Below are 12,566 nucleotides of genomic sequence, written 5' to 3'. Positions count from 1 at the left end.
TCTTTCCTCCTCAAGGAGGGGCCTCTCAGGCTGAGAAGGGCCTCAGCACCTGGATCCCTGCTGGTTACCAAATCTCTACAGTGTCCAGCAGGGCTCTGCCTCTGACTCAGTTCCATCCCATCCCATCCCATCCATCCCATCCCATCCCATCCCATCCATCCCATCCCATCCATCCCATCCCATCCATCCCATCCCATCCCATCCCATCCCATCCATCCCATCCATCCCATCCCATCCCATCCCATCCCATCCCATCCATCCCATCCCATCCCATCCCATCCCATCCCATCCCATCCATCTCATCCATCCCATCCCATCCCATCCCACCCCATCCCATGCCACTCCATTCATCTCACACGCGTTCACAGAGCACCTACTCTGTGCCCGTGCTTCACCAGGCTGTGGGCACACGGAGATAAGCCACACCCAGTCTATGGGAAAGGAATTCTCTGCACCGCGGGTGGCTGGGCTCCAGGGGAAGAACCTTATTCCTCCTTGCCTTCTGAGCACGCTGCTCAGATGCAAAGCTTTTCCTCTGAAGAGGTTTCCATCATGTCCCCATCTTCAAGATCAGTCCTGTGGAGAGGTTAGCTCAGATCCTAGCATTTCTCAGACGTTTCCATATTCTCTTATATGCAGTTGCTCCATGGGACAAATTACCACTAATTCAGTGGCTTAAAGCATCACAGATTTATCCTCTTACAGTGCTGGAAGTCTACAATGGGCCAGCAGGGCTATGTTGCTTCTGGAGGCTCTAGAGGAGAATCTGGTGTGTGTGTGTGTGTGTGTGTGTGTGTGTGTGTGTGTGTTTTGTGCTGTTTTGCTTTGCCTTTTCCAGATTCTAGAGGCAACCCACATTCCTGTGTCCTGGCCCACAACACTCTGACCTCTGCTTCCATCATCACATGACCCTTTTTAATCACTGGACTCTCCTGGCTAGTTCAGGATACTCTCCCCATCTCAAGAGCCTTCATTTAATCATTCATGCAAAACCCATCACATAAGACAACATGCTCACAGGTTCTGGGGGTTAGGGTGTGGGCATCTTTAGGGGGCTAGCATCCAACCTGCTACATTCCCCAAAATGTAAGAAGAGAGCACAGCGACCCTGCCCCTCCTGAGCTGTGTTGGGTCTGGCAGAAACTGTAAATTCTGCCCGTGGTTCGCGCAGGTAGCATGGTGTCTGTGTGACTGAAGACCTCATCTCTTCCAAGTCCTGCCCCAAGTTTCCTTAGACTCGTAACTGCCTTGTCCTCATAAGTATCCATTACTAGGCCTTATTGTTCTCTCGATGGACAAACTGCAAACCCAGAGAGGTTACATATATTCCCAATGTCATTCAGTAACAAATAGCGCCCAGTCCTGCCTGACCCTGATGCTCAGGCCCTTCCTGAGATGAGCAAAGACAGACTAGGGAGAAAGAACTGGGCATCCCCCAGACACGCTCACATGTGGCCTTGCCATCTCATTGCAGAGAGACAAGATGGAAGTTTTCCAGGTAAAAACTTTTTTCCCTTAGGCTGTTCAACACCCTCTTTCTGAGTGGGTTTGAGGGGAATGGTGGAGCGAGCGAAGGAAAGCCGTTGAGGGAGGTTCTAGAGAAGGGTCTGGAGAACGAACGGTTAATGAATGGTGTCCAGAAGCGGCCAATTTGGGCATGTTTCTTTACTTCTCACCTACTGTTTCTGAGCTGTCCCCAAGGTATGGCGGCTAATAAGGACCAAGAAAAGCCACTTTCTCCTTAAAAACTGTGAAGATTGTGTGGGACTCTGGTTTCTGACACCTGTTCTAGGTGGGGAGTGAGGCCAGGTGAGGAGTGAGGCCAGGTGGGGGGAGTCAGACCAGGTGAGGGGTCAGGCCACGTGGGGAGTGAGCTCAGGTGGGGGTCCTGCTAGGTGGGGATCTGGCCAGGTCCGGGATCATCCTGAGCGAGGAGGATGAGGATGGCCTGGATGCTCAACTTCCTGCTGTAACCCTCCCCCCACCCGCCCCCACAGGCCTGGTTCCCAGAGACTCTCCACCTTGTTCCAGACCACTTCCCACCACTATTGAGTAGAAAATCCTCATTGGCCACAAAAGCTGAGTGGACTTGCTGGGGGGACGGTCCCCTGTTTCAAGATGCCCCTGCCTCTCGGAGGTTTGAGTGGGAAAGGATGTCAGAGCCCCGGCTGACTGATGACGCTGGGTGGGTAATATCCATGCCCACGGGCCATTAAGCAGCTGAGTTATAAACTCCCACAGCAGTAACGCCGGCTGACTCCAAGCCATGTTCCTGACTGCGAGGGGCTTGGCAGGAAGATGCTGTTTACTTGATCGCCGCCACCTGAATCCCGAAGGCCGTTTTCCTCAGCTTTCAAACAGCGTCTGCGCTTTTTGGTTTTGGAGTTTGTTCCTATGGCTACACACACCGACCACACACACACACACACACACATACACACACACACAATCCCATTTTAATGAAATCAGGGGACATCAACATGGCTACGCTGTATCAGTGTCGCATTGAGACGCACCTCTCTCGCTAGAGCAGGGCAGAAAGGCTGCTTTGTAGTTTATTAGTATTTTTAATTATTTAAAGCAAAATTCACACACACCGTCATGCTGGCAAACAGGTCAAGTTCTTATTTTTATTTTGTCTTTTGTATAAGCAAGAAAGGTTCTCTAGCTTCCGAAGTAAGCTGCCAAGGGAGGAAAGGCGGTGACTAGCTTTGAAGATAGTATCAGATTCCTGGTGAAAACCGCATGTGCTTTCCTACACACACCGCTAACCGCGGGGGTTTGGTTGCAGGTATTGATGGGGGCCCGGGGTGGTGGGAGCCACACTAGGGCACGAATGGGGGGAATGAAAGGCTATTCCTCGGGGTGGAATGAACTGTGTGTTGCTGCAGAAAAGACCCAACCGGTGAATCACCACACCCAGAAGAAAAGCAAGCGAGATAGCAACTTAAATAACCACAGTGTTTGTGCACGTGTGTGAGGGGAGGTACGCACAGACGTTAGGGTGGATGGGGGAAGGGCTGCCCTTGGTTGAGCTGGTTTCGGAGGCTGGGGCTAGTGCAGTGATGGCGAACCTTTTGAGCTCGGTGTGTCAGCATTTTGAAAAACCCTAACTTAACTCTGGTGCCGTGTCACATATAGAAATATTTTGATATTTGCAACCATAGTAACACAAAGATTTATATCTTTGATATTTATTTTATATATTTAAATGCCATTTAACAAAGAAAAATCAACCAAAATAATGAGTTCGCGTGTCACCTCTGACACACGTGTCATAGGTTCGCCATCACTGGAGTGGTTCCCAAAGGAGCAAGGCTCAGGACAGGAAAACCATTGCCAGTGGTATAGAAGGAGGGGTGCAGTGATGCTATGGGGGAAGGGAGGAGATGTTCACCCCCACCCCCACCCCAACCATGCGGTAGAGCAGCGGTTCTCAACCTGTGGGTCGAGACCCCTTTGGGGTCGAACAACCCTTTCACAGGGGTCACCTAAGACCATCGGAAAACACATAAATAATTACATATTGTTTTTGTGATTAATCACTATGCTTTAATTATGTTCAATCTATAACAATGAAATTGGGTGTCACCACAACATGAGGAACTGTATTAAAGGGTCTCGCATTAGGAAGGTTGAGAACCACTGCAGTAGAGGGTCAAAGGCAGACCTGAAGGACCCGAGTGAGGGCAGCTGCCGGTGGGAACTTCGGAAGGAGAGGAGATGGAGGACTCAGAAAAGGCATTGTCTGAGTTTCTCAGAGCCGGAGCGCTTGGAGCATGACAGTTTGGGGACTCAGGAAAAGTGCTACTGAGGGGCACCTGACGTTTCCCAGTGGAATCCTTAGCGGACGTGTTTAATCCTCATACCTCATATGGCTTCTGTGTTCAGCTGCTTTCTCTAGCCTCACCCAGGTCCCAGCAGGAAACAGATGGAGCACTCCAACTGGGTAATGGAGGAAAGCTTAACACAGGGACTATTTGCAGAAGTGTAGGCACCGTGTGAGGAAAGCCAGGGATATGCCCAGGGCTGGGACAATGTGGGGAGAGCATTGCGGGAGGGGAGGAGAGACTGCAGTACTGAAGCTGGGCAGTGGAGAGGACCACGTTGGGAGAGAAGTACGTTGGCCTGGAACAACCTACCAGGGGAGAATATGGGAATAAATAGCCCAACCCCTCTCTCCCTTCACCTTCCCATCCATTGGCTAATCCCAATGTGAAGCCAGACATCATGGAGGGGCTGACAAGTCCAAAGTCCGTAGGTGAATGGCAGGCTGGGGATTTGAGTAAGAGCTGATGTTCCAGTCTCCAGTCCAAAGACTGAAAACTCAGGCAGAATTTCTGTCCTACAGTCTGGAGGCAGAATTTCTTTCTTTCTTTCCCTTCCTTCCTTCCTTCCTTCCTTCCTTCCTTCCTTCCTTCCTTCCTTTTTCCAGGAAACCTCAGTCTTTGCTCTGAAGACCTTCAATTGATTGGATGGGGCTCACCCATATGATGGAGAGTCATCTGCTTTACTTAATTAAAGTCAACTGACTGTAAATGTTAATCACATCTAAAAACTACTTTTACAGCAACACCTCAGCTGGTCATCACAGTCATGTCCAGTTGACACATAAAATTAGCCATCACAGACCTTGTGGCGGGGCAAGAAGGAAGCAGAGTTATGCTGAGGTTCAATCAGGACCTTACAGTTTAAAATTACTCTCACATGTGTTGATTTATCTAATCCTCAAAACCATGTTGTGGAACAGCTGTCATCATAGTGTTTACATGTTGCAGCTGAGGCTCAGAGATGTTATTGCCCAAGGACGCAGCCGGAAAATTATAGAGGCAAAACTCAAACTCAGGTCTCTTGACTCCAATCCTAGACAGTTTCTAAGTGAATAATACAATATTTTAAAGACCATTTATGAAATGACATAATATCGGGAGCTTACTTAAAAATGATAGCCTGGGGGAGTGAATGAGCGTATGAATGAACATGATTGGCATGTGTGGATAATTTTGGGGGCTGGGTGATGGGTATGTGGAAGTTCATTGTATTTTTCTCTATATCTTAGAATAAGTTTGAGAACTTCAACAATAAAATGTTAAGTACAATTTCACAGCTTTGTGAGCAGTTTGCTATCTTATAAAGTACAGTGGGGCCTTGACTTACGAGTTTAATTCGTTCCGAGACCGAGCTCCTTAAGGAGCTCGTTAACTCAAATTACTCTATCAACTCAATGCAAAAAATCGGCCGAGAGACAGCTGGTATCTCAAAAAACTCGTTAGTCGGGACACTCGTAAGTCAAGGCCCCACTGTAGAGCTGTCCACTCAAGCCCGATCACCTGTAGCCAAATGAACACAAGCGCTTTGAATCTAACTCTGCTTTTCCTTTTGAAGGGCGTCCTTTGCCAAGAAGTGAGGGAGGTTATGACAGGTGTCTTTGATGTCAGGTTAAAATGAGCATCTTCTGATGACACTCACCTTTCTACCATGTGAGCCGACGCACAGGTCTTGCCATGTTCAATGTTCACAACCACAGACTCTACAGCCGGACTGTCTGGGTTTGATCCCTGCCTCTGCCACTTACTAGCTCTACACCCTGTGCAAGCCACTTACCTCTCTGCACCTCAGCTTCACCATCTAGAAAATGGACAAGGACAGGGTCTTCTCCCAGATTTAGTACAGGGACTGAATGAGTTAATGTTGCTAAAGGCTTAGCCTAGTGTCTGCACACAGGAAGTTTTATGTAAATAAAATAAAATATTGACTAAAACTACAAAACTCTCTTTCCATGAATCAACTTTTGTCTGCATGCAGTTTTCTGGTTCCTTTGTCTTTCAACACTGGAAGAGAAGGCAATGCATAAATCACTAATTCAGTCAATTATTATTGAGGCTCTGTTTCAATCCTATTATGATGATGGCAATAAAGATGAGAGTCTTTGACAACAGGAACACAGTTTAGTTGGAAAAGGTGGACTATTAACTAAATCAATAGTTCTTTTTTGTTTGTTTGTTTTTGTTAATAATCGCCCCAGGATATTTTTCCATTGATTTTTTAAAAAATATATCTTTATTGAATTCAGAGCGGAAGTGAGAGGGAGAGAGAGCTAGAAACATCAATGATGAGAGAGAATCATTGATCGGCTGGGGTGAGACCGCAACCCGGCATGTGCCCTTGACTGGAATCGAACATGGGACCTTTTGGTCTGCAGGCAGATGCTCTATCCACTGAACCAAACCGACTAGGGCTAAATCAATAGTTCTTAATATTTACTAAGGCATAGACTTTAGAGAATTGCATGGAGGTTTTTTTTTTAATATATTTTATTGATTTTTTCAGAGAGGAAGGGAGAAGGACAGAGAGTCAGAAACATCGATGAGAGAGAAGCATCGATCAGCTGCCTCCTGCACACCCCCCACTGGGGATGTGCCTGCAACCAGGGTACATGCCCTCGACCAGAATCAAACCCGGGACTCTTCAGTCCCCAGGCTGACGCTCTATCCAGTGAGCCAAACCGGCAAGGGCTGCATGGAGGTTTTAAATCATCTCTACAAAATACTCATAACACAAATAATTGGGTATAATTTAACCCTAGATACTGGGTTAAGAACCCCTAAAATAAATAATTATAAATACTATGATAAATACTATGCTAAGAATACGTTCCCTGTTTACCTCTTTGGTCCAGTTTTTCAACACTGCCCTCCCCTCTCCCAAGTTCTGCTATATGAACCTCTTTTATTCCTTAATGAAACAGTTTCCAAAATTTTGGTTGTACACCTCAATTAGAAAACACAGCAAATAAATAAACCCACACCTTCTGAACATATATATGTATTATGTATATAATAGGAATATATATATTTACATACATACTCCAAGGTGTGTATATCTATTTATACATTGTATAATGTATTACTACCATTAATATATCAATGCAAGGAGAACTATAAAGATTCAACATTAACAACAGAGGATGCAAATCCATATTTCAAAAAGACTTGGTGATAACTTTATATTCTTTAGGCAGACTTCTTGTCAGGTCTGATTAAATCATTGTTTTGATCTCGTAATGTGGCTGACAAAGAGCTTGTTTGAGGAATGTCAGTTCAGGAGAGAATCCTTGTTCACTGGTACTTCCCTTATTAACTTTACCTGCAGTCGGTGACTCCTTTGCAGGAGCCTCTTTTAGCCACGTTTCGTTTTGCGAGAGTTGGTTTACACTAAGTAATATGCTCCACGAGTTAGTGTAACAGACACACGTGAGCTGCTCGTGCAGACATGGCCTTTCTTCCAGAATATACCTCGTGCTTTCTATGGCACATGGCCCTCCGACACTGAGGGAGTTGCCGGTTTCAGCCTGTTTATTAGAGAACTAGAGGCCTGTTGCATAAAGAGATTCGTGCAATAGGCCTTCCCTTCCCCTGGCTGCCGGCACTGGTTTTCCTTTGGCACCTGGGACCCAGGCCTTCGCTCTGGCCAGGCTCCGGCTGGAATCGGCCCCAGAGCCATCAGGCTTCGCTGCTCCGGCCCTGGGGCCGTCAGGCTTCGCTCTGCCGCTTGGAGCCTACATATGCAAATTAACCGTCATCTTTGTTGGGTTAATTTGCATATTCTCCTGATTGGCTGGTTAGCGTAGCGAAGGTACGGTCAATTTACATGTTTGTCTATTATTAGGTAAGATAATAGAGCTTCTTTCTTTCCTATCTCATGAGATTACAAATTCAGCATACGTAGATGACTATTTTCTTCCTGTGACCTCATGGATTCCCTTATGTACCCCTGGGGGAATGAGCACTACTTATTCCCTCAGGAACAGAGTCTTCACAAAGCTGTGTCTGCTGCCCACTTGCTCTTGGCCTCATTCCTACACTCTCTTAAAGGTCTCTGATTTATCACTTCCCCTGGGCAGCCTTGCCTACCCCCCCTTAAACCATTTTCTAGAGTTTCTTCTTAGAGCAAATACTTGTTGAGTTTCTATTATGCCAGAGTCATCTCCAGGTGGGCAAACTGAACATGGCCCTGTGTTTATAAAGCTTACGGCCTAGAGGAGTTGTAGTCATCAACCAAGGAATGATACAAATAAATGTGAAATTATAATTGTGCTAAATGCGTTGGTGGAGGAGTGCAAAATGTGATGAAAGCATAAGGAAGGGGGGTTTGGAGAATCGGCCTGGGGAACTAACATCTAAAAGAGCACTAGACAAAGGGGAGGGAGTGTCAGGGGAAGGGGCTAGCATATGCCTGGGGCAGAAGGGAACATTTCTTTGAATATTTACTATATTTTTCTAATTCCTTGTAGAACTGTCCCTGCTCCTCATTACATGCTGAGCTCTGGGAGAGCAGAGACCATGTCTGTCTCATTGACTACAACTTCACCCTTACCTAACATAACGCCTGCCACATAGTAGCTGCTCAAGAAATACTTATTGAATGAATGAGTGAGCACATAGAGAAAGTGATAAACCCAGACTGGGGGTTCAGAGACATCTTCTCGGAAGAGACAGCACCCGAGTTGCGATATAAAAGACAAGCCGATTTCACTACAGGAAGAAGCTGGGAGATGTGAGGGAAAGGAGTGGCGGTCATGAGAACAAGATGTGCCAAAGGCCCTGCAGAGGCCCCCACCCACAGCGGCTCCAGCTCCGGGCAAGCGGGACAGAAGGTGGTACAAAGAGTAAGGCTGGAGGGGAACCTGGGTGGGGGCATGGGAAGCCCTGCATGCTGGGCCTTTGAAGGATTTGACCAGGTGGGGAGTGTTGCCACACAGGGGTAGCAGTGAGGGCCTGGGCTAAGGTAGGTGCAGTGGGATGAAGAGAGGTGGACACTACAGGTGGGTGGGAGTGATGGCACCCACCAAGAGGGGCCATTGGGAGAGCAGCTGTGTGTGATGGGGCTGAGGGCTGAGGGCTGCAGAGTTGGCCATGCTTATGCAATATCCCCAGGTATAAGCTGTAGTGGTTCAGGCTACTGGGTCTGAAGTCACCTGTCTCCTCTGAATTGGTGTAAGGCAGTGGTTCTCAACCTTGGCTGCACATTAGAATCACCTGGGAATCTTTTCAAAATTCTGATTTCTGGGCCTCATCCTCCGGAAATTCTGTTTCTGTGTTACTAATGTTGTGGCCCCACCCCATAACAAAGAAACAGAATTTCCGGAGGATGAGGCCAGAAATCAGGATTTTAAAAAAAGATTCCCGGGTGATTCTAATGTGCAGCCAAGGTTGAGAACCACTGGTGTAAGGAAACTCTATCCATAGCACTATAAAGGGCCCAAAAGTGCGTAAGACTCTTCCCTGTCCTGAGGTGGTTCCAGTCTATTGGGAATGAGACATGTAATTTCACATAAGGTAGGTCTTGCTCAGTAAGAGAGGAATCAGACGGGAATTCAGAAGAGAAAGAGCAAGATGTCACTTCTGGAGGGACGACAGGAGGTGGGGATCTGCTTAGAAATTGCAATACAGGGTCACAGTCACCGGTCACCCCTACTTTGTGGCGGTGGCAGCAGGAAAATATGTCTGTGTTGGCATTAACCTTAAAAAGCTAGCGAGCCCTTTAAAACCCATTCTCCACGGTGACTTTTAAAAATAGCCGTTAGTGTGGAGTCTTTATGAAAGTCTAAATAAATTACATTCATTGGTTTCCCCTTGTCCACACATTAATCTTCTCAAAGGCTGTGGTGCATTAATCAGGCCTGTGCTTCTGCGATTGCCTTTCCCCGGATGGTCTACGTACCTGAGTGCACCCCATCGATTCCAGCACCTGCAGGGGCCCGGGTGGGGAGGGGCGGGCTTGCCTGTGGTTCCCAGAAGCCCCCGCCAAGCCTTCCCCAGGCTTGGGGTCTCACTGGAATTTTTAAAAAAATATATTTTATTGATTCTTTTACAGAGAGGAAGGGAGAGGGATAGAGAGTTAGAAACATCGATCAGCTGCCTCCTGCACACTCCCTACTGGGGATGTGCCCGCAACCAAGTTACATGCCCTTGACCAGAATCGAACCTGGGACCCTTGAGTCCGCAGGCTGACGCTCTATCCACTGAGCCAAACCGGTTAGGGCCTCACTGGAATTTTTCAGGCCCTCAGACATCAGGGCTCTCTGTGGTGACAGTTCACACATTGGCTGAGAGTTGCCCAATTCCGTGCCCCTCCCCCAACCCTCCTAAAAGTCCTGGGGGATCTTGCCCCTTCCTTCTCAGGGATGAATCGAGTTGAACAACTGAGTAATTTAATGCTATTTGGTTAGCTACCTCCCAACTACCTGCTTCGATAAACCTAGAAGTGGCCCGGCTGGCATGGCTCAGTGGTTGAGCGTCAACCTGTGAACCTATAAGTCGTGAAACCAACTGTTGGGCTAGAGTGAACGCCTGAGTTGAGTGAAACTGGATCAGAGGGGTTGCTGGGAGCCGCCCCTGCAGTCCTCATCCACACGTGGACCTGATTCAGATGATGAGGTTCTGCACGTTGATGCTAAAAGGAGATGAGGCTTCTGAGGGGGTGGGGAGAGAGTGGGTGTATTTTGCATGTGGAGTAAATGTGCATCATCAGGGCCAAGGATGGACGGTGGTGGGCACCCCTCAGGAGGCCCCTCATGATCCCTCCCTCCTGCTATTCACATCCTTGTACAGTCCCTCCCACATTAGGCTGATTTTGGGTTAGATGACCAAGAAAATACCTCAAAGTGACTTCATTCTGCCCTGGCTGGTGTGGCTCAGTTGGTTGGTCGCCATACCATGCACGGAAAGGTCACTGGTTTGATTCCTGGTCAGGACAAGTACACGGGGTTGCAGGCTGGATCCCCTGGTAGGGGGCCTGCAGGAGGCAACCAATTGGTGTTTTGCTCTCACATCGATGTTTCTCTCTGTCTCTATCTCTTTCCTGCTCCCTTCCTCTCTTAAAAAAAAACCACCAATAAAAATGTATTTTTAAATAAGTGACCCCATCCCCCTATAAATCCTGACCCACAGAAACTGGGAAATAATATGTTTGTTTAAAGCTTCCCAGTTTGGGGTGGTTTTTATGCATACGCTTAGCACATGGGTCTCCCCTTGGTCACCAGCCTCCCAGCCCTGCTCCAGGCGGGAGGACCGAGAAGGGAACAACACCCAAGTGGGGTGATGCCTCCATTACATCTCTACTTCTCTCCATTGAGCAAGAACTACACACTGGCTCTCCTGGGCCACGGGGGAAGTTGCGAAATCATCTTGTTTTTCAGCCGAGAAAAATCACTGCCTGGAATTGAAATCAGGGTCCAGTTAGTGAGGAAGAGAGGGAGTGGGTGTTGAAAAGGCAGCTACGCTGTGTTAAAAGAGACCTATTTCTGAGTGTGCTACACATGACCTGTGGGCTCCCCAACCTTTCTCATCCCGGGACTGAGAACGTAATGCTTGTCTGACAGACTAAGGGAAATGGAGATTGCTGCGTATGGCCAAGGCCACTCGCCTGGGCAGGTGAAGTGACAGGGGACCCACATAGCTTCTCCAAGGGCTGGGGGCCAATATGCTGCAGACCAGACCCATTCACAGCGAAGCTGTTGGAGAGGGGACATAGGAGATTGGTATGCAGGAGCATAATGAAGCAATGTTTGAGCGTCAAGAACACCACCTGTGAGGGGCAAGGGACACACAGGACTGGGCAGAGGGAGGAGTTGAGTGGCAATAAAGTGGCCTCAGAGGCCTCAGCGGACAGTCTGGGGAGCTCTGGGGCTAGGATGACCCTTCAGAGGTGTCCCACTTTGTGGATAGGCCTTTCTCCGCCCCTCCCATCACTGACCGGTCACCGGGTAGGAGAGGGGACGTGGCCTTGGAAAAGAGGCCGTGTTAGGCTGAGGGCAATGCCGAGGTTGGGGCTCACCTGAGAGCCCTCAACTGCCATGACTCCTAGCAGCTGAGAGAATGGTACCTCGGTCCCCAAAGGGTGGGAAGGTCTGGGCAGAGCGCCCTGAATTCCCTCTGGGGGCTTTAGGTCCCGGTCACAGGGAACAGCCACCCGCTCCTGCAGAGTGGCCCTGGGCGGCATGGTGAGAGCTGAAACTGGGATGCACGAGTAAAGCTCTTCCCCAGAAGGGCATCGTGGTGTTCTCATGCAAAGTGGCATCTCAGCCGGCGAGGAGTCCCAGAGCCCGCAGAGGCCCGCCAGCTTCAGCAGCAGCGCCAGAGGGCTGACAATGCATGTCACACGCTGTTTATTTGGATTCAGCCAGACCCTTCTGCAGCATTTAATTGTCATGACTGTCATGTCGCAAGAGGCAGCTGAGAGACTGAAACGAGCTCCCAATTTGTCTTTGAAAAATTTTCTCTATTATGAGACCAGGAAGATTAAAAGGATAATAACACCTTACAGCCGTATCATGCTTTCCTACTAGCAAAGAGCTTTCATACACACATTATCTCATTTGAGCCTCGTGCTAGTCCTGCGAGTAGTCAGAATACAAATTATTATTCATCTGAGAGGTGAAAAATTGCAACTTTGGAAACTTATGCCTCCACCTTATATTCCAAGACTGGGTTGCATTTCTTGATTTTTTTTTTTCATTGACCAAGATCCTTTCCATTCTCTCAAAATCCAAGAAGACTAAAGCA

This window comes from Myotis lucifugus, unplaced genomic scaffold (assembly GCF_000147115.1).
Source record: "Myotis lucifugus unplaced genomic scaffold, Myoluc2.0 scaffold_46, whole genome shotgun sequence".
NCBI classification, from domain to species: domain Eukaryota; kingdom Metazoa; phylum Chordata; class Mammalia; order Chiroptera; family Vespertilionidae; genus Myotis; species Myotis lucifugus.
The sequence above is the reverse complement of the archived record's forward strand: the minus strand, read 5'-3'. Positions refer to the sequence as shown.